Source organism: Pteronotus mesoamericanus, unplaced genomic scaffold, assembly GCF_021234165.1.
Source record: "Pteronotus mesoamericanus isolate MK-2021 breed Mesoamerican mustached bat unplaced genomic scaffold, CSHL_Meso_final scaffold_651, whole genome shotgun sequence".
NCBI lineage: Eukaryota > Metazoa > Chordata > Mammalia > Chiroptera > Mormoopidae > Pteronotus > Pteronotus mesoamericanus.
The window spans coordinates 12,709,672-12,733,196 of NW_026555325.1; the positions used below are offsets into that span (position 1 = coordinate 12,709,672).

The 23,525-nt window shown below is 37.9% G+C and overlaps 1 protein-coding gene and 1 pseudogene across 2 annotated transcripts in view; one reads left to right on the plus strand and one right to left on the minus strand.

Moving 5' to 3' along the window:
- The window catches only part of MBD5 (methyl-CpG binding domain protein 5), a 148,635-nt gene that overhangs the window by 70,833 nt on the left and 54,277 nt on the right, over positions 1-23,525 (plus strand). The window contains exon 2 of one of the 2 annotated variants that reach the window (XM_054562611.1): positions 740-913. The exons of the other annotated variant lie outside the window; for it this stretch is intronic. The gene's annotated coding sequence lies outside the window, so the exon portion shown is untranslated. The remainder of the gene's footprint in view (positions 1-739; positions 914-23,525) is intronic. 2 annotated transcript variants of the gene reach the window in all.
- On the minus strand, positions 20,343-21,859 carry LOC129061790 (annexin A2-like; annotated as a pseudogene).

A 23,525-nucleotide genomic window follows, 5' to 3' on the forward strand; every position in this document is an offset into this window, starting at 1 on the left:
TTTGTTTGTTGTCTTTGAGTGAAATACATATACCTGGTATTCAAGTCACTAACTTAATGATATCAAAGCACCTATGAAATCCACCAAATGATCAAACAGTTGTTCAATGCCCTTGGAAACAGAACTAAATGAGTCAGACGGTGGAAAGGATTATTTTACCCAGAAAGAGGGAGAACCTTGTCAATGTCTCCCTGGTTGTTAGGAGAAAATAGAGTAGGGGGTGACAAAGTATCAAGTACACTTCTGAAAGCCCTTATAAAAAATGTTTCTTATTTGTTAAAAGAAAAGAATTTTAAAAGTCAGAAAATAAAACAATGGCATATTCTAATAATTACCATTAATTAATAATCTTAATAATGGTAATGTACAGTTTGGTTTCATAATTCTTTGATCCCAAGATGAGTTTGTAAGTTAAGATAATGTGGTACTGCTGATGATGGTGCTAAGAAAGAAGCAAAGAAAAAGGACTGAAGTTAGACCTCAATCTCCTCTAACTCAAGAACCATCACAGTCTCAGGGGCAGCTCAGTTTCATTAAACTGTGTGCTTTTGGTTTTAGCTGGCTTGCTGGTGCTCATCCATATACTAATAATGCATGATGATCCGCTAGTTCACCCTTTACCCTTGTGAAGAAATTATGAAGTGCAGCTTAAGTGGAAGACAAAAAATATAAGTTGTACCTCTTCTCAAGGGCTGAAGCGAGTCTCTCAAGCCTTATCTCAAGGTCCTTTCTATTCCAGAGATTGGAAACCCAAGTGCCTACAGAGGCCAGTCTGGTGGGAATGAAGCAGGAAGCCACTGCAGTGAACTGGAGAACCAAGTTCTTTCTGAAGGAGCAGCCACTGCTCTGGTCCAGATAGTGGTTGCAAGGCAGGAATGTTGACCTAGTGATACCACATTGTCCAGTTTATCAGGTAAAGCAGGAAATGCACATTTTCATGTGAAACTTTTAATTTAAATATTGTCAAATAATTTGCTATTACTAATTATTATTCACAAACTGTATACAAGCCAAACAATTTTGCAGATGGGATTTGGCCCAGAGCTCTCCTGTTTATAACTTGGTCCTATATTTGGCTTACCTTTTTGTTAAATTGAAGACTTTATTTTCTACAGGTTTTGCTTTTCTTCAGCATGTGCTCTAAAATATACTATGCCTGGTTTTGTGATACTGAAACTCCTTTCCTCTCCAACCTGAGTACTTTGTGCATACATTTTCTTTGGCTGCTACGTTTTCTCTGCCACTCTCAGCATTCCAGTGAGCAGTTAATACTAAATGGAGTCTCCCTGAGACACTTTTGATGTGACACCACTAAACATCTACAGGTATACTGCTTACTCATTTTGTTACTGATGGGTAAGCTGCATAAACACAGTAAAAGATCATTTATTTCATGGGGCTTAGAGATTGTATGCTTTGCCCCCTCTCCCCCCGCTTTCTAGAATCCACACAGAAATTATTTTCTCCTCTTATTTCTTGAGAAACCTTATCAGATGATTTATTAGACTTTAGTTATCTTTTACATTTAATTATGTTTGCTGGAGACATCGATAGGACTTACGTGTTTCTAGGTAGTTACACACATTTAGAGACAGTGTCTTTGGGTAGGTTTCTTCAATGGCTAAGGAGTCTTCCTATTTCCACTTCAGGAGTAACCTGATTTTCAAGGTTATGAGTGGTTGTTGGGACTTGGATATTGTTACCTCTATGCAGAAGTGATTATGCAAAGAAGGAACTTGACATCCACTGTCAGGTGAATTAAACACTTTTACAGTAAGAGTGTATAAATATTAGTTGTTTCATAATATTGCACAGCCTCAAGTGGGCATAATTCATAATTGTTTCATTCTTAGTACAGTTTTGAAAAAAAGCAATATTGATGTACGTCATTTTTCAACAATGATTTAACCTATATATTGGGCTGTACCTTGAGTAACCAAAATACCAATAGGGCATGAATAAGATGTAAAAATTACCTGCTTAAAATTGCTTAGTATACTCTTAAATAGATTATGTAAATACAGACAACTATTTCTTCTAAATATTCCCTATGAGAAATTTCATCGTACTGTAGAAAAGCAAAAATAACAAACTGCTGGTGACTAAAATACAGAAATAAATTATAAACTACTTTCCCTCAGAATTCTACTGAGTTTATCAATTAATATATAGCTGTTCTGTTGTACTACTTTATTTTAAAAGTTTTCTAAATGATTTTTAAGGATATGTATGTGGGAGCTGGTGATTGCTCACTTTAGCTTTTAAGAAGGCAAAATGAATAGTAAGCATTTTCTATATATGCATACAGACCGTCACTTTTCACTTCCTTATTTTTTTATAGTTTTAATATATTGTAATAGCAAACTTACAGGAACAGCACACAAGACAGACAACATTAAAAAACATGTACTTGCATGTAGGACAACTCAGTTAGAAAAGTATACTGAATGGATGGAATCTACTGTATGATTAAAATGCTGCAAATACCATTTAGTTGCCATCAATAAGAAATTCACTCGGTACAAACTGACAGTAACCAGAGGGGAGCGGCAGGGAGGGTTATGAGGGAAAAAAGCGGAAGGGTCAAGTCAAGGAACATGTATAAAGGACCACGGGAGGGAGAATTGAATGTGGGAGAGGAGGTGGGTAGGGCAGGGGAAAGTCATGGGGACAATTGGGGACAACTGTAATTGAACAGCAATAAAAAATAATTAAGAAAAAAAAGAAAAGAAATTTACTTTGACTTGCAGACAAGATGGAGCCATAGGTAGATGCACTTTACCTCTGTCCACAACCATAAGAAGGATCATAACTAACCTCAAAACAAAAAACACCCAGAAATGCCAGAAAATCTATCTATATAGAAGTCTGACAACCAAGGACTTAAGAAGCCATATTCATCCAGACCAGCAGAAGGGGTGAAGACAGAGAGTCAGGGCAGAGAGGACGCAGTGGCGGTGAGGCAGCAGCAGCAAGGTGGCTGGCAGAACAAGCAGTCCCACATTCACGTGTGGTGGATAAAATCAGGAGGGATACCTTGGGAACGAGGGACCCCAGCCCCAGGCCCGACCTCACAGCCCAGGGTCCCTGAGCCAGGAAAATAAAACCTCATAACTTCTGCCTGTAAAAACCAGTGGGAGTTGGGACAGTGGGATAAACTGCTAGTCTCTTGGGAGAGGCAATTTATAGGGCCTGGATGGTCCTAGAATGAACACAAACCCACCCACTCTGGAAACCACCACCAGGGCAGCAGCTAGAGGGGCGCCAGTGGCATGTGGAAAGGGGATGAAGGGATTGGAAATGGGGTGAGTGATGAGCAAGCCTGAGTGCCATTGTCCCTGTCAGAACCCACTCCCAATATACAGAGCCACAAAGCACTGAAGCTGGTTGCCCACCCCCACCCAGTGAATACCTAAGGCTCCACCCAGTACAACTTAACAGGTGCACCAAGACAAGGAATTAAAGTAGCTCTACCTAATACAGAGAAACAAACACAGGGAGGCTGCCAAATTGAGGAGACAAATATGGCCCAAATGAAAGAACAGAACAAAACACCAGAAAAAGAACTAAGCAAAATGAAGATAACAAACCTATCAAATGCAGAGTTCAAAATACTGGTGATAAGAATGCTCATAGAACTCATTGAATATGGCAAAAACATAAGGGAAGAAATGATGTCTACACTAAGAGAAATATAGAAAAATCCAAGTGGAGCTAACAGTGAAGGAAAGGAAGCCAGGGCTCAAATCAACAACTTGGAACATAAGGAATAAATAAACAATCAACCACAACAGAATGAAAAAATAATTTTAAAAAATGAGGCAAGAATAAAAAGACTCTGGAACGTCTCCAAAACTACCAGCATCAAAGGGATGCCAGAAGAAGTGGAAGAGCAAGAAACTGAAAACCTTTCAGAAAAAAATAATGAAAGAAAACTTCCCTAATTTGGCAAGGGAAATAGACATACCAGTCCAGGAAACACAGGAGATCCCAAACAAGTTGGACCCAAAGAGGACCACACCAAGATACAGCATATTTAAAATGCCAAAGTTAAAGATAAACAGAGAATCTTAAAAGCAGCAAGAGAAAGGCAGAGGGTTACCTATAAAGGAGTTCCTATAAGGCTGTTGGCTGAATTCTCAAAAGAAACTTTGCAGGCTAGAAGGGAATGGCAACAAGTTTTCAAAGGGATGAAAAGCAAGAATGTACAACCAAGATTACTCTATCCAGCAAAGCTATCATTTAAAATGAAAGGGCAGATAAAGTGCCTCCCAGACCAGGCAAAGCTAAAGGAGTCCATCATCACCAAGCCATTATTATATGGAATGTTAAAGGGGCTTATTTAAGAAAAGGATCAAAACTATCAACATTAAAATTACAACAAACTCACAACTATCAACAGCTGAGTCTAAAAAACAAAATCAAACTAAGCAAACAGCTAAAACAGGAGCATAATCATAGATACAGAGATCACTTGGATGGCTATCAGCGGGGAAGGGGAAAGGAGAGAATGAGGGAAAAGAAGGGATTAAGAAGCATAATTGGTAGGTACAAAATAAACAGGAGATATTAAGAAAAGTATAGGAAATGGAGAAGCCAAAGAACTTATACGCATGACCCATGGGAGTTACTGGAGAGAAGGGGGATCCTGGGCAGGCGAGGGGAAAGTGGGAAAAACTTGGGACAACTATAATAGTATAATCAATAAAATATATTTTTAAAAAGAAATTTACTTGTTTTAAAAAAATCCAAATGTTGGCATTGTTCAGAAAAATTTAACAGGTTTATTTATATTATTATAAAGTAGAACTACTGAAACTTGTTCACTGACACATTTTTGACTTGCATTAATGCTTTATGTCCCCACATTTACATTTAAAAAATTCACACACAAATGAAAATGGAAAAACTGCCATTACCTGATTTCTGGTGATTTCTGTCCCTTATTTTCCATTTGCAGTCATATACTTAGGTACCTTTTGACCCCATGGGAAAAAAAATACCTAATGTTCAGAACTACCAATAACAGAAAGAAGAGTGTTTTGTCATTTTTTTTTTTAAAGAATGAAATGTTACCCATCATAGTGGATTCTTTAGCACGTTCTCCATGTATGCAGCGTGCTAGCTGGATGTCTTTTGGCATAATTGTTACACATTTGGCATGGACAGCACACAAGTTGGTGTCTTCAAAAAGATCAACCAGATAAGCCTCACTTGTGTCCTGCAAAGCACCAACAGCTGCACTCTGGAAGCGCAGCTCTCTTCTCAAGTCCTGAGCAATTTGTCCCACCAGACGCAAGAAGGGAAGTTTGGGAATCAGAAGTTCAGTGGACTTCTGATAACATCTGATTTCACAAAGTTCCATGGTACCAGGCTTGTAATGATGAGGTTTCTGCATCTCTCTGGTGGAGGGCACACTCTTGCGCGTGGCTTTGGGAGCCAGTTGCTTCTATTGTGCTTTACCACCCCGATTTGCTGCTTTGTAAGAGCCATGGCATGGAGACCTCTTTACTTACCCCCTTCTCCTTCGACTGGAGCTTGGCAAGCTAGCGAAGGCGCTGCTGTTAGAGAGCAACACTTCCTTATGTATTTTTAAAGACACAAATGGAAGCTTTAACTTGAAGTTAACTGTCTCAATCGTATTTTTTCTTTGCACTCATGTAGAATGACAAGAGCAAAGAGAAAGTTCAGTGGCAGAACAAGCAGTCCCACATTCATGTGTGGTGGATAAAATCAGGAGGGATACCTTAGGAACGAGGGATCCCAGCCCCAGGCCCGACCTCACAGCCCAGGGTCCCTGAGCCAGGAAAATAAAGCCTCATACCTCTGCCTGCGTGTAGTAATATATATGAATTACTGGATAATATACAGGGGAACCCAGTTTAGATCTGGAAGGCCAAATAATGATAAGGGAAATCCAGAAGTCCTCTCTCAGGAATAGGCATTTAAACTAAGAAAAATAGATGTTGGTTTAGTGAAGAACAAGATGGTCAAAGTGGGAGATGGTAGGTAGTCTAAGCAGAAAAGTTAAGGATAACACCGTGAGGAATGTTAGAACCAATCAAAAGGCTAGCCTAATTTTTCTCTCTAGTATTTAGATCATTCAAGTTAATGGGTATTCTTTCTGACTCTCCATATCTTTTTTCTCTACTTAGCTAAAACAGAGACAGCAATAACAGCATAATACTAGACACAAAACTTGTAACTGTTTGTAATATGAAACTTCCATAACGTTTTTAAGGATCAACAAAATACTAATTAGCTATTCTATAAATATAACATTTAAATTTTTAGAAATAATGTATTTTCAAATTATAGAGCCAATACTTTTTTGTGATGTACTTGTGTTTTCTTTCTAAAATTTACTTTTATTGCATTTTTTCCTTTACCATTTATCCCCCTTATACTCTCTTGTCACCTCTACCCGTGGCCCTTCCCCCCACATCACCACACTGTTGTCCTGGCCATGAGTCCTTTTTCCTTTTTGCTGGATCTCGCCACCTCCTAACTACCCCCCAGAGCTGTCAGCCTGCTCTCTGTCTATGACTCCGTCTCTGTTTTGCTTGTTAGCTCAGTTTGTTCATTAGATTCCACATATAAGTGAAATCATATTGTTTTGTGCTCCTTTTTTATAAATAACCCAAATATAAGTATTTTGTTACTAATACCACACCAGCCCATAGATAGTAAGAGGATAAGCTACTATAACCGATTCATTTAAAAAAAATACAGTGGCTCAAAAAAAGTTTCTTTCTCCATCATCTAACAGTGCAGAGGTAGGTGGGCAATCCTGGATAAGTTAGTAGCTCTGTCCAAAGTCACAGATTTTTTTTATTTTGTTACTTTATTCCTGAGATGTGTTCCTGCCCATGATGTCAAAGTTGTTCACACTATTACTCTAAGCTCACAGAGAGTACAAAGAAGAGAGAAGTGGAAGACAAGCGACTTCCTTTGAAGAATGTGACCAGGAAGTTCGATATGTCACTTCTGCTCACATCTCTTTGATCAAAATCTCGTCACATGACCATACTTAACTGCAATGGAGGCTAGGAATTATTTTTATTTTTACTGAATTAATTGGGGTAGCACTGGTTAATAAAATTTTGCAGCTGTCAGAGCACAATTCTGCAACATATCACCTGTACACTGTATTGCGTGTTCACCACCCCAAGTCAGGTTTCCATCCAAAACCATTTATCCCTGCTGTACCCTCCTCCTCCTCTCCCTAACACCCTACTTCCAGAAATCACTATGCTGTTATCCCTGTCCATGAGTTCCTTCTCTTTTCTTTTTCTTTTGTACTCACTCCCTCCACCCATGTACCCGGGCCCCTGCCCCACAACAGCTGTCAGCCTGCTGTCTGTCTGTGAGTCTGTGTATATTTTGCCTGTTAATTCACTTTGTTCATTAAACTCCACATGTGGGCGAAATCATATGGTACTTGTCTTTCTCTAACTGGCTTATTTTACTTAGCATAACACTTTCCAGGTCCATCCCTGCTGTTGCAAAGGATAAAACTTTTCCTTTTTACAGCCAGTATTCCATTGTGTAAATGTACTATAGTTGTTTTGTCCGCTCTTCTACTGATGGACACAGGGTTGCATCCAAATCTTGATTATTGTAAATAACTGCATAGTGAACATAGGGGTACATATTTTCTTTTAAATTAGTGTTTCGGGTTTCTTCAGACAAATTCCCACAAGTGGAATCGCTGAGTCATAAAGCAGTTCCACTTTTAATTTTTTAAGGAAACTCCACACTGCTTTCCACAGTGGCTGCACGAATCTGAAATTCCCACCAACAGTGCACAAGCGTTCCTCTTTTCTCCACACCCTCACCAGCACTTGTTGTTTGTTGATGTATTGATGACAGCCATTCTGACAGGTGTGAGGTGATACCTCATTGTGGTTTTAATTTGCATTTCTCTGATGATTAGTGATGATGAGCATCCTTTCATGTCTATTGTCCATCCGTATGTCTTCTTTGGAGAAATGACTGTTCAAGTCCTTTGCCCATTTCTTAATTGAATTAGTTTTTGGTTGTGGTGGTGCTTGTTGTTGTTGTTGTTTCGGTATTGAATTTTATAAGCTCCTTATAAATTTTGGATATGAACTCCTTATTAGATGTATCATTGACAAATATGTTCTCCCATTCAGTGGGTTGTCTTCATTTTGTTGATAGTTTCCTTTCCTGTGCAAAAACTTTTTAGTTTGATGTAGTACCACTTGTTTTTTGTTGTTTTTTATTTGTTTGTTTGTTTCCCTTGCCCAGGGAGAGAGATCAGAAAAAATATTGCCATGAGGAATGTCTGAGATTTTAGTGCCTACGTTTTCTTCCAGGAGTTTTATGGCTTTCAGTCTAACATTTAAGCCTTTAATCCATTTTGAGTTTATTCTTGCCTGTGGTATAAGACGGTGGTCTAGTTTCATTTTTTTGCACATTAGCTGTCCAATTTTCCCAATACCATTTATTGAATAGACTATCTTTACCCCTTGTATGTTTTTGCCTCCCTTTTCAAATATTAATTTGGCATGGATTCATTTCTGAGTTTTCTGTTATGTTCCACTAATCTATATGTCTCTTTATGCCAGTACCATGTTGTTTTGATTACTATGGCCTTGTAATATACTTTGATATCAGCATGATCCCTCCAACTTTGTTCTTATTTCTCTAGATTGCGCTTGCTATTCAGGAATTTTTTGTGGTTTCATATAAATTTTTGGAATGTTTGTTCTACTTGTGTGAAATATGCCATTAGTATCTTGATAGAAATTTCATTGAAACTATAGACTGATTTGGGTACCATGGACATTTCAATGATGTTAATTTTTCCTATCCATTAACTCAGTATATGCTTAACATATTTGCATCTTTTTCTCTTTCTTCAGTGTCTTAGAATTTTCCAGGTACAGGTCTTTTACATCCTTGATTAAATTTATTCCTAGATATTTTATTACTTCTGAAGCAATTGTGAATGGGATTATTATCTTACTTTCTCTTTCTGAACATTCATTATTGGTGTATAAAAATGCAACTTGTTCTGGCTGATATGGTTCAGTTGGTTGGAGCATTGTCCCATAGATGTCATGGGTTCAATTCCAGGTCAGGGTACATACCCTGGCTGTGGGTCTGATCCGCAGTCAGGGCACATACAAGAAGGTGGCCAGTTGATGTTTATCTCTCATATTGATGTTTCTCTTTCTCACTCCCTCTCTAAAAGCAATGAAAAATGTCCTTGGATAATTTTTTTTTTAAATGAGCTTGGGAGTCTTCTCTCCTCTTGAGTTTTTTGGAATAGTTTGAGAAGGACAAGTTAGTTCTTTGAACATTTGCAAAAATTCGCCTGTGAAGCCATCTGATCCAGGATATTCATTTATTGGGTCTTAATTTTTATTACTGCTTCAGTTTCACTAATGTAATCTGTCCAGATTCTCTGATTCTTCCTGGTTTAATTTTGGAATATTGAATGTTTCTAGGAATTTATTCATTTCATCTAGATTGTCCTGTTTGTTGACCTATAGTTGTCTGTAATATTTCCTTACATTCTGTTGCATTTCTCTGGTGTCTGTTGTTACTTCTCTTTCATTTCTGCTTTTATTTGGGTCCTCTTTTGTTCTTGATGAGTTTTGTTAAATGTCTTTCAATCTTGTTTATCTTTTCAAACAACAAACTCTTGGTTTTGTTGATCTTTCATATTGTTTTTTTAAACTCTATTGTGTTTATTTCTGCTCTGATTTTTACCATCTCTGTCCTTCTACTCACTTTGGGTTTTGTTTGTTGTTCTTTTTCTTCCTGTAAGTGTAAAGATAGATAGTTTATTTGCGATTTTTCTTGTTTTTTGAGATAAGTCTGTAATGCTATGAATTTGCATCTTAGGATTGCTTTCCCTGTGTCCAATTTGAGTTGTTGTGCCCTGATTTTCATTTGTTTCAAGGTATATTTTGATTTCTCCCTTGATCTCATTGTTAACTCATTTATTGTTTAGTAACATGTTTCTTAGCCTCCATATCTTAGTATGTTTTTAGTTTTCTTCTTATGATTGATTCCTGGTTTCATAGTATTATAGTCAGAGAAGATATTTGATATGACTTCAGCCTTCTTAAGCTCATTGAGACTTGTCTTATGTCCTAACATGTACTCTATCCGAAAAATTGTTCCACGCGCACTTAAGAAGAATACATATTCTGCTGCTTTAAAATAAAATATTATGAAGATATCAATTAAATTCATCTGATCTAGTGTGTCAGTTACAACCACCATTTCTTTGGTGATTTTCTTTTTTTTAATAGTTCTTACATGTTATAGAATTTATTATTTTTTCTGATTACAAACATTGCAAATGTAGGCTTATGCAGAGAATTTCAAAACACAGCAAATATTATAAACAAAACTATCAATCTCACCCTCTACAGATAATACCTTTTGATATTTTTTGTTTTGTTTTTTTATAAACATTGATAGATTTATCTAATCACCTCTTTATATCTATTATCATTTCTGTTGAGAGATTAGTTTGGCTTTAGACCTGTAAGTAAGATGCAAGTAACATGTTTTTATTGCTTTCTTCATTCCCTATGTAAAATTGGGATAGCTTTTTACTTCATAAGGTTACTATAAGGATTAAATGAGATAACATATTTGTTGTAAAGCACTTAGCACAATGTTTAATATTTACTAAGTTCTCATTAAATATTTGCATTTATAAAGATATTAATCATTAACTATAGATATATTAGAGCCCTCAGGAAATTGTATGCTGAGAAGGATTTCTTTTTTAAAAAAATCATGTTTATTCTATTACAACTGTCTCAGTTTTTCCCCCTTTGCCCTCCTCTACCCATCCCACCCCCTCCACCCTATTCCCACAGTCAGTTCCCACACTGTTGTCCATGCCCATGGGTCATTCATACATATTCTTTGTTTATTCCTTTCTCCTTCTTTCCACCATTGTCCTCCTTCCCCATCCCCTCAGGTCACTTTCAGTCTGCTCCATGTTTCTGTGTCTGTGGTTTATTTTGTTCGTTAATTTATTTTGTTGAATAGATTCCACTTATAAGTGAGACCATATGGTATTTGTCCTTCACCGACCGGCTTACTTCACCCACCATAATATTCTCCAGTTCCATCCATGTTGTTACAAAAGGCAGGAGTTCCTTCCTTCTTTCTTTTTTTTTAATGCAGATTGATTTTATTTTTTTAATGTCAAAATCCATTATAAAATATTTTAAAAATTAAATCCATTATAAAGTCTCAGCAATTAAAACAACATGACACCAGCACAGAAATAGTCAAGTAGATCAATGAAATAAAATGAGCATTCTAGAAACAAACATATATATCTAACAATGTAATATATGATTAAGTTGATATTTCAAATCAATGGGGAAAATAAGGCTTATCCAACAAATAAAGTCCACAGACTACTATTACTTGAAATAAAACAAATATAGAGCCCTATTTCTCACATCATACAAAAAATATTCAGGTGAGTTAAAAATCAAAATGTAGAATCTAAGGAGTTTTAGCAGATAATACAAACTAATATTTTTCTTACCATGATGTAAAATATTCACACCCAGAAGCTATAAAGTAAAATATTGACAATATGACTATATTAAACATTTAAGACTATACAGTAATATAAATATCAAAAAAGTTAAAGGACAGGTAATAGATTTGGAAGGTATTTACAACACATCTAAAAAAGGGTTAATAGGCTTTTCTTTAGGGAAAAGTTCTACAAACATTTAGTCAAAAAATGGATAAAAAATACCAAAAAGTCATTTAAAGCTTTTTAAAAATAGTCAAAATAGGCAAGAAATATACAAAAACAGGTTTAGTTTCAACAAATAATAAAGGAACAATTAAAATAACATGTTAACATGTTATATAACATATCATTGTCACAATCAGGTTACTAAGTATTAAAAATATTGGTAGCATCAAGTATTGGTGACTGTGAAAGGAGCTGGGTATTCATAGACTCTTTTTCTTCATCTTTTTAAAGCAGTCCCTTCAGCATATCTTGCAATGTTGGTTTGGTGGCGATGTATTCTTTTAGCCTCCTTTTGTCTGGGAAACTCCTTATTTCACCTTCCATTTTAACTGAGAGCCTTGCTGGGTAGAGCAGTCTTGATAGCAGGCCTTCATTTTTCATCACTTGGAATTGTCCTTGCCATTCCCTTCTGGCTTGTAGTGTTTCTGTTGAGAAGTCAGCTGCTAGCTGTACTGGGGCTCCCTTACATGTTACTTCCTCTTTCTGCCTTGCTGCCTTTAGGATTCTCTGTCTTTGATAGTTGCCATTTTAATTATGATGCGTCTTGGAGTGGGCCTCATTGGGTCCCTCTTGAATGGGACCCTCTGTGCTTCCTGGACATGTATGACTTTTTCTCTCCTCCAATTAGGGAAGTTTTCCATTATTACTTTTTCAAACAGGTTCTCTATCCCTTCCTCCTCTTCTTCTCCTTCGGTATCCCTATTATATGGATATTATTATGTGTCAGATTGTCCTGCGTTTCCCTCAACGACTCTTCATTTTTTTTCAGTCTTTTTTCATTTCTTGCTCTCTCTGGGAGCTTTTTTCTACCTTATCCTTCAGCTCGCTGATTGGATCTTCTGCTTCATCTAGCCTGCTTTTGAGTCCTTCTACTGTGCTCTTCAATTCAGAAATTGTATTCTTCATTGCCTCTGGTCTCTTATTGATAGTTTCCGTGTCTTTTTTCATGCTGATATAGTTTGCAGTAAGTTCGTCGTAGTTTCCCCATAGTTTTTGGTAATTCTCTCTGAGCTCACTGAGCTCATTGAGCTTCCTTAGAACTGTTGTTTGGAACTCAACATCTGATAGTTGACTTGCCTCTATTTCATTTAGTTCTCTTTGTGGGGATTCCTCCTTTCCCTTCGATTGGGGGGTGTTTCTTTGTCTTCCCATTATTTGTGAGACTCTTCTTTTTTGCTTCTCCTTCTTAAATTGATCTGTCTTGACTTCCTGACTTTGTGGTGTGAACTTCTATGGAAGGAGACCGCGGTTTTTTCTTTCTAGATCTGCTTCTGATGATGTCAGATGTTGACCCTGTCTGACCTTAGGCAGTCTGTTGAAGACTTCCAGGAATCTACTGTCTGTGGCTGTCTCCTTCAGTTTTTAATCTAGTCACTCTGCCCTTAGCAGTCAGGCTTAGGCAGCACAGGGCAGGGCAGAGTCCCTCCTGAAGGTGGGGTTATTATGTCCTCTCATGCTGCTACAGCTCAGGGGAGTGGTCTGCCTGAGCCAGATGGCTGGCACCCGAAAGGGGATGATGAGTCAGCACTAGGATTCCGCCAGCTACTCTCTCAGTTCTCTCCCCAAAGTCTCCTTCCCCAGTCTCTCTCTGGGTGTCTCTAGCCCATTCTGCCTCCACCTTTGCAAAAGACCAGAATAAGTCCCTGTATATAAAAAGTTATGTGTTGGCCCTTTAAAAGGCTCTTTGCGTCTCCACCTACCTGTCTCTGGCAGAGCAACCCTGCCACTTTTCACAGGTGGCTGTTTTCTGTGTACTTTTTGGGCTCTGGTGCTGTAGGCTAGAGATCCCCACTTTTGGTTTACACCCTGCTCTTCTCAGGGGGATCCAACTGCTGTTTCAATATCCCTCTGGCGCTCCCACCTGTGGATTCCCCGCCCACTTTCCGGAGTCTCTCCCGCACTCCTTACCAGTTTGATTGTGCTAATGCTGATTCTTCTGTCTGTCCAAGGTTATAAGGTTCCTCTCTCGCTATTGTTTAGTTGTTCGTTCCAGGTGATTTCTCCACAATTTAGTTGTAATTCCAGATTGTTCCTGTTAGGAGGTCAGTGTGACTTCCATTCACTCTTCCACCATCTTGATTCTCTGTGAGTCTTTGTTGATTTTCAGTCCGGAAGATCTATCCATTGATGTCAGTGGGTTTTTAAAATCCTCTAGTATGAATGTATTGCTCTCAGTCTCTCCCTTTATGTCCATCAATATTTGCTTTGCATATTTAGTTCTCCTTTGTTGGCTGCATAAGTGTTTACAAGGGTAATATCCTCTTGTTGGATTGCCCCCTTTTTCATTATGTAGTGTCCTTTTACATTTACACTCTTCTACACTGAAAGGGCAAGGACATTAAGAACTAGAGAGCTTCAGAGATCAGAGCAGGAAAGATATGCTTAAAGTATTCTGATACAGCTATATAAAATAAACATACACGTGCTGGGGGAGTTTGGAATGGGTAAGGAAAACGTGGCAGAAATTAGGTGTCTTACAAAGGATATATCTCAGAAGTGCGTTTTAGAAGAGGTGGCTGCACAGTGAAGATAAGAACCAAATGGAAATAATAACCAAAGTGAAAATGGGACTGACTGATCCATTGGAAGGTTTGTTTTTTTTTTTTTAATGTAATATCTAACTGCAAGATAAGTGTGCTGATAAGTAAAAATGTATAGCTTGAATAAATAGGTGAAAGGTGAAACAGATGGGAAGGTTGGATGGAGTGGCTGACTCAGTTCTATGAAGGAGCTGTTTGATTAATTGCTGAAAAGTAATTGAAAAGGGGAAATAATATTTAGGGTTACTGTAATAAGCATCATTTAACTAATAATGATGGAAAGATTATGAGTATCCATTTACTACCCAATCAAAAGATTATTTTGTAGCCACTCAGACATTACTCTCCAAAATGCTAATGTTGATGTTATTTCTTAATCCAATCATATCTATCATTGTGGGCATATATTGTTTTGGAATTCAAGTATAGAGGTAGGTTTTATGTGCTACTTGTTCTCAATTCGAGAAGATGAGTTGTTCACTCTTGCAAATGTAGGAATGGAGTCACTTCTTATGTAACTGGAAATGTTTCATGAGCTAATAATAACAGTATTAAAAAGTATAATGATTTAGATTTATATAACATTAAATATTGGTATATTATCCAATTACATATTCTCAATTTTGATAAATCAATAGTTCATTGGGTATTCATTCTCTCCTACTAAGTATCCAAATAAACCTACTGAGCACAAGATCAATGCATGATGTCATCATAAACATTTATTAGAATTTACTCATATCACATGATTCAACAATCAATTCATTATTTTTACCATTAGTTTTGTGTGACCTTTTTCAGAAGATTTATTGTGTTTGATATTATTCAGAAAGATTTATGAAGAATATCTGCTTGCTTATTTTCATGGTGTCATTCATGAAATTTTTAAAGTTATCTTCATGATGTTTTGGGTATAACTCTAAAAATTTGCATCAATACTGCGTAGTGAGTGTATTCTTAGGCTGACAAGAATGTCAGTAATGCCAATTGAGAAAAAGATTTATTGCATTAATAATGTGTTTAATTTTTATATTGTTGCATTTATTTATTTTAGTGCTTACTTTAGTAATTTAATTACGGTGTTTATATATATTTCACTTAATAAATAAAACTCTGATGCATAAAGTTAGCAAGTTAGCATATTAATTTTCTTAGAAACTCTGTCATACTTTTTCCACACTCAGAGATTATGAGATCATTAGGGACAAATCTAAAGCAAAAAACCCTTTGTATATTTTGTCTAAATACATCTCATTGGCTTCTCCTGGCTTACTTTAAAAATGTTTCTTTCACTTTAGACATGTGTTGTTATAGCTGTATATGTCTACATCATAAAAATCAGAGTATAAAATTATGTAACTAATTAGAATATGCATAGTCTGAAACTGGGAATGTAAAATGGTCACAGAGAGACAAGATTCCTTCCCTGAGGGAGTTTTACATTCCTGTGGGTAGAAATAGTCAATAAACAAGCAAATGATAAAAAAAATCAAACACTAAGAAGAGTCAGTGAATTAACAAAGTGTGAGCAAGTATGGAGGGTTTATATAATAGTCTCTGGAATGTGGTGACAACTAATTAGAATTCTTCCTGGTCAGAAAAAGCGAATGTAAAGAAATCAAATCACTAAAATTCAATTAACCACAAGCCAATTCTCATAGACTAATACACATATTGAAAAGAAGCAGAAGAATAAAAATATTGGTAGAATTATGACATATATTCTCTTTAGAACACACACATGCACACACACCACTTTTTGAATTAAATTATTATTCCTACTAAAACTGTCAAATAAATTTAAATTATGTCATAAGTATAAGATCTATCCTTTATGCAGAATATTGGACTTAGCCCAAGCCTTATAAACAAGGTGGGCCATAATGGAATCTTTAGGAGAGGTGGAGGGAAAATGTTGTAGATATGTAGTTTTTTATGTTAAATTTATAAAAATTAGAAAAGAGGAAAAACTGTGGTTTTATAATACAAACCATAAAAATAGAGCTTGACTAAATCTTGAATGATGGGTTTATATAGAAGATAAAGTTATCAGAATCTTGGAGACACAAAGAATATATTTTACTACGTAGCAGAAGAGGGCATGTATGGGTGTCAAAAGTTTGAGAAATATGATCTGAAGTGCTTTCTTAAAACCACCCTCTTAGCACTTTAAAAAATTTATGAAGGGCCCTAAAATTATCCAGTTAATTCTAACAAATAATTCTAAGTGAATTATCAAAATGGCCATTGATTTATATACAGGAATATTTATCTCACATTTATTTTTAATTGTGAGAATTTAGGAGAAAAATCTATGTAATTATATACAATTATCCAAGAAAATTCTATTCAGCAATTTAAACCTGTATTTTGGAAAAATATTTAATGCCATAATAAAATGCTCAGTACAAAAATAAAGTACAAAGTGGTAATGACTCAATATTTAAAGGAAAAAGACATATTTATACTTAGAAAAAATTTGGAATCAATATAACTACTTTGAAGAGCAATTTGGCACTGCCTGTAAAGTTGAAAATGTGCAGACCCTAACTAAATAAATATGAATGATATACCAATAGATAGTTATATACTAATGATACAATGCTATCCAGATGTTAAATATTAATGAATTGGATCAATATATCTGCAACAGAGTTAGATCGATATATCTTAACACAGCTCTCAAAACAATGTTAAATTTTATAAAGCAAGTTGCAGAATGCTATGTATAATAATATTTATATAAAAGTTTAAAAGACATACAACAATATCAAATATTGCTTATATACAATAAGGAATAAACCTATGAAAACATAGCCTGGAAGCAACAGACCAGAACCAGGATGGAGGTTGCCTTTGGGGTGGGAGGGAGGAGAGTGAGACTAAAATGGGAAATGTGCTTTTAAGGTTTTCTAAAAAGAATGATTGAAAGTAGGTACATATATGTTTGCAGTGGTTATTATTCAGATGTAAGATTACAGTTCAATTTTTATTTTCATTTTTAAACTTCTCTGCATTTTCCAAATTCACAAAATAAATGTTGAGGAAATTAGTGCCATGTAGATAAGTAAACAATAGCTACATAGCCCCTGGACCTATGCTCCGCAAGGGGTTCTTAAAGCCCTTATAATTGAGCTGCCTCTAGAAGGCTGAAGAGTCAGCAAAAAAGTGATCCTCCCACAGACAAAAGCAAGTAGAGGGCTGGCTGCCTGTGAAGTGTGGAGATAGATGTGAAACCGGCTCTGTCTTGGGAAGGGAGGGTGGGCATTATTCTAAGCCATGGGTCTCAAACTTCAGCATGCATGAAAATCACTTAGAGGGCTTGTTAAAAAACAGATCCCCACCCCCACCCCACACGGCCCCAGAGTTTCTGATTAAGGAACTCTGGGGTCAGGCTTCTGAATTTGCATTTCTGACAAGTTCCCAGATGTTATTGGCAATAATGATGCTTGTCTCAGGATGATGCTTTGAGAACTTCTGGTGTACTCAATACCCAGCCATCAGGTATTTGTAATTTTGATTGCTGAAGCATGAGGGAGACATTTGGCAGTAATCACTCGGATGTTCTTATCTGGTAGATCCACAGATTACTTACTGGAGCCAGCCAGCCAGTCCCGGGGAAGTTGGAGTCACATGAGAGAGCAAGCAGACCAAAAACAAAAAACAAACACACAAAAATCATCAAAGGGTCAGAAAATTCATAACTAGAGAAAACGAGAGGTGGTCTGATCTAATGATCAGAGACCACTGAAGAAGATTTTTTGGAAAAGGAAGGTAATAAAATGAACATAAGAAAGGACTGTTAAAAACAAAACAAAACAGGTTCAGTCATCAGGGTCTATTGCTATTTGATGACCCTGAGAGTCCAAGATGACCCTTCCTTGCTCTCTCCATCCTTTCTCATCCTCCCTTCAGCCCACTGTCCTTTCTGTTCTTGAGTGCCAAGCATTACACTGGGCTTTGAATAAAGTGGTGTCTTTCCACCTTTGTACTACAGCACATAGCATAATTATCAAGCTCACTAACTGTTGAATAAAATATGAATAAACACAGATGTGATCAGAAGAGGTCATGGTTAAAGGTGCAGTGAATGGAAGACAGAAATAGGATGTTGTACCTGCAAGTGAGAAGCACAGACACAGTGGAGTAGGCCCAGCGGTACAAATCACTGGCTTGAGACACCATTTGGGAGTGTTACTACTTGACACTTTTCTTTATACCCTACATTTTCCCAATAAATTTTTGCCACTCTTCCCATTGCCTTGCCAATGTTTTCTACACCAATACACATGGTTCCCAAATTTCAGCTAAATGAGTATATGCTTTATTACAACATTTTTAATCTGTCTCAGACCTGTAACTGCAAATAAGGCATGTGCCTGCATATGTGATGCCCTTTACTGTAAGGCATTCTCCTGCTTTCCCAATGAAGAGATTCAAAAAGGTTTGGCTTTAACTCAAATATGTAGACATTTAGGAACATAGATTAAGCAGTTATGTGTCTATTTACCCTGTTTAATTTGTAGATTGTTATGCATGCATATTTAAACATACTATCTAAAATATTAACTTTTTATTTACATTTTTGAAACAGTTTTAGTACTTCCATATGAATCTTAAGTCTTTTAACATACCTCACTTCCATTAAGTTACTTGAAATATAATACTTTTTGAATCTGTGGATGATGCTGTCACTGGGAATTTTTATCACGAACCACAAGTTCCTGTCATATAACACCAGAACATTGTTTTTCATTCATTTTTTTAGTGTAGTTTCATGAGTCCCACAATGTAATCGTACACTATGTATTAAACTGATTATAAAAAGTCTTGTTTACAGTCCGGCCAGTGTGGCTCAGTTGGTTGGGCATTGTCCCGCAAACTAAACAAAAGGTTGCCAGTTCGATTCCCAGTCAGGACACGTCCCTGAGTTGCCAGTTTAGTCCCCAGTCGGGGCACATACAGAAGGCAGCCCATCGAAGTTTCTCTCTTGCATCAATCTTTGTCTCCCTCTCTTTCTCATTCCCTTGCCCTCTCTGAAAGAAAGAAAGGAAGGAAGAGAGGGAGGGAGGAAACAAGTCTGGTTTACCACAACAAATAATGCTAGCAATAGTGACATAACATTCTCTGCAAGGATTACATACTAAATCTTTTTAAAAATTTAGTTGCTATCTTTTTTTATTTAACAGATCCTTTAAAGTGACCTTTTACAAGCATTCTACACTAGCAGTGATTCCTGCTGATTCAAGCTAACATATCCTCCCAAAACAATAACTTATGATTCAATAAAGGAATTAAGAGAGTACCCCATAATAGAAAGGAGCTTGTAAATCATTTTTCTGAGAGTTAAATATTTTATTTATTTTTTATCAGGTTTTTTATTTTATTTATTTTTAATGTCAAAATCCATTTTAAAATATTAAAAAATTTAAATCCATTATAAAGTCTCAGCAATTAAAACAATAGTAAATCTTAACTATAAAGCAACTTCCACTCTAGTATTCAAGAATAGTGGGTGGGAAACCTCTTATATTTGGAAATATACTACAACAAGTTTATTTCCTTTTAATTTTTTGCTTTAAAATAAAGACAGATTTTTTTCTTTAGGCCAATATCAAGGTTAGAAAAGAAAAGTAAATCATAGGGGCTTGTAGAATTAAGAACTGACCAAGTGTGATTGGATTAACACATAACTTTCCAGTTGTCAGGTTATAAGAGTTATTTTTTTTTTCTAAAGTAAAAATTCAGTTTATTCATCTGTTTATGACACAGGGCACAAGAGGCAAAGTGTTTACATATAGATTTCACTTCCAGCTCCATGGAATGTTCATTTGTTTGGCTAAAAGGAGAGACTAGTTGGGAAAGCCAGGCAATGCTTGGCCTAAAATAAGGTGGGGGTAGGATCAATGCTAACATCATCCTCACAGGGATGGGCATGGGGGGCTATTAGTCTCAAGCTGATTTTCTAGAATCATTAGTTGGAAGCACAGGAACACCACTCCTGGACACTTGAGCCGCCTCGGGCCTCAGTCGTCCCCACCACACAGGTATAGCAGCGCTCTCTAGTAGTCAGCCTTGGTGTCTTGCTGGATGTAATAGGACAGCGACTCGCTCAACTTCTTGAATTCAGACCTGATTTTCAACATGTCCACTTCACCGCAGGAGATCATGACTCTGATCGAGACCTTGTCGCATGTGCCTTTGCCCTTCACAGAGACATACAGTCAGTCAGCAAAATGCAGGGAATTGTTCTGGATACACTGGACCTACATTCGGGAAAGCATTTTCCAGGTCACCCTTTATTTCTTTCTTGATGCTCTCCAACATGTCATAAGGGCTGTAGCTCTTGTACCTTTCAAATGCTTTCTGGAGGTGACACACGCTCCACTCAGTGATGATGCTGATCCACTTGGGAACATTGGTCCCTTTCCTCTTCACTCCAGCATCATAGAGATCCTGGGCATTTTGGTCAGTCAGTTCATAATCAATGACAGAGCCATCTTCTGCTCTTCTACCCTTGGTGAGGGCAACCTTCACCTTGCGGAAGTCACCAGACGTGTCGAAAACAATGTCCTCCTCCAGGTCAGTCTTGTACATTTCCTTGTAGACTTTGTTAATTCCCTGCAGGTCATGGTTGGTCCTTGAGTAGATGATCTCAATGAGAGATTCCTCATCAGTCCACAGCCCTTTCAGCTGGGGCCTTCAGCTGGGAAGCATCATACTGAGCAGGTGTTTTCAATATGCCCAGAATCACCGTCTCCAGGTGGCTGGACAAGGCTGATTTCAGTGCTGATGCAAGTTCCTTTTTGGTCCTTCTCTGTGAGGTGAATGCAATATCCTGTCTCTGTTCATTGCTGCAGTTGGTCAAAATGTTGACATTTGTGATCTCATCTTCACCTTTGGTCTTGATGGCTGTTTCAATGTTCAAAGCATCCCAGTCGGCATCAAAGTTGGTGTAGGATTTGACTGACCCATACGCATATGCGGGTGTAGAGTGATCACCCTCCAAGCTGAGCTTGCACAGAATTTCATGAACAAATTTTGAAAGAAGCTGGGCCAGGCACTGAGAGCAGTGAGTGTCTCCAGATGCAGATCTACGTCATAAGAGGTTTTGAAAGATACATTTTTACTGTGAGTTAGAAGGAGTGTGCGGATGTGTGTGTGTAATGCCATAATTATGGGTCAATTTCTAGTAACTAGAATTTTGCAAGGGGGAAATTCCAATCAAGATGGCAGCACAGGCAAATGCAGTAGTCAAATACTCCCACGGCCACATCAAAATTACAACTAAACTACAGAACAACTGTCATTCAGAACCTCCTGAAACTAACTGAATGGAAGTCCTACAACTAGGGATTTAAAGAAGCCACATCAAGATGATATTTGGGGTGGAGTAGCAGAATAGGCTGGTCCCACCACCCACATGTGGCAGATAAAAACAGGAAGGATATCTTGACTGTGGAGGTGCCTCCTGAGGATTGAGGGGTCTCAGCTCCATGCCAGGCCCGAGGCTCAGGGTTCCAATGACAGAAGAAGTGTCCATAGCTTCTGGCTGTAAAAACCAGCAGTAATTGAGGCTGAGTGAGATAAAGGGCTCTGGAGTCCCATGCATTCCTCTTAAAGGGCCTGCATAAGGACTTACTTGGATGCACTCCCTCTAAGCTTCAGCACTGAGGCAGCTGCTTAAAAGGCACCAGGGATGTATGGGATGGAACTGAATTATCTGGCATCAAGGCAAACCTGGAGGGGGGCAGTCTTCTCCTAGACAGAAGTGCTGGCAGAGACCATGATTTTTCTGATGAGCCCTTCCCCCCACCAAGCTAGAAGGCAGGTGCCATATTTAAGTCTCTGTCAAACTGGCTATCACTGTTTCCCTAACCCTGGTGATTCCCTGAGGCCACACCTCACTCAATTTACAGTCTCACCCAAGCCATTCCCAGTGGCTTTTACATACAAATGGCTTCTCCTGCGTCATGCTCCAGACTTTCCTGAAATGTCTCAAACAAGCAGCATCTGGCCTCTGTATACCCTGTACCTCTGGCTCAGTGGCCCCAGGCCAGCCACTAGCAGGAACTGGCCTTAGTTTGCAGCTTGGCCTCTCCAGGGTACCTCCGAGCCCAGCTCAAGTAGCAGCCATCTGCCAATAACTCTTTAGCCCATTCCAGGTGACCCCAGGCAGGGCACAGGTGGAGGCTGACCTTGTACCTTTAGGAGGCCCCAGAGCCAGTGCACCCGGTAGACACTTCAGACCACGCCAGATTACAACCCTACCACCTCCACAAGCCACACTGTCAAAGGGCACACCAAAGCACTAATGGGGCTTTTGGTGAGCACTCAAGCCCCACTAGAGCAAGTCCTCCATAGGGTCAGCTCCTGCATAGCAGCTCTTCCACTGTAGTCATGGCTGGCCCTCACAGCCAATTGGCCTAGGGGATCAACCCCTCCCAGTGAAACAAACAGCATTCAAGGCTCAACCACAACAGAGAGTGTACACAACACACACCGGGGCACACCTGGAGCACCCAGCCTGGGTAACTGGGGAGGCTGCACCACTGGGCCCTACAGGACACTCCTATACAAGGCCACCCTGGGAGATGTAGCAGCTCAACCTAACACACAGAAACAAACATAAGGAAGCAGGCAAAATGCAGTCACAAAAATACAAGTCCCAAATGAAAAACAGGAGAAATACCCAGAAAAACAACTAAATGAAGTGGAGGCAAGCAAACTACCAGATACAGAGTTCAAAGCAATGGTTACAAGGATGCTTAAGGAACTTAGTGAGAACTTCAGCCTGAAAAAGGACATAGAAACTCTAAAAAAGAACAAGTCAGAAATGAAGGATATACTACGTGAAATGAAGAATAATTTATAGGGAATCAACAGTAGAGTAGATGAAGCCAAGAATCAGATCAACAATTTGGAATTTGAGGAAGCAAAAAACACCCAATCAGAACACACACACAAAAAAAAGGAGGCTGGATTAAGGAGCCTTTGGGGCAATTTCAAGCATTCCAGTATTCACATCATGGGGGGAGGGGTGGGGAGTGCTAAAAGGAGAAAGAAATTGGAAACCTATTTTAAAAATTAATAACAGAAGACTTTCCTAACTTGATGAAGGAAAAAGACACACAATCTTGGAAGCACAGAGAGTTCCAAACAAGGTGAAGCCAAAGAGGTGTACACCAAGACACATCACAATTAAAATG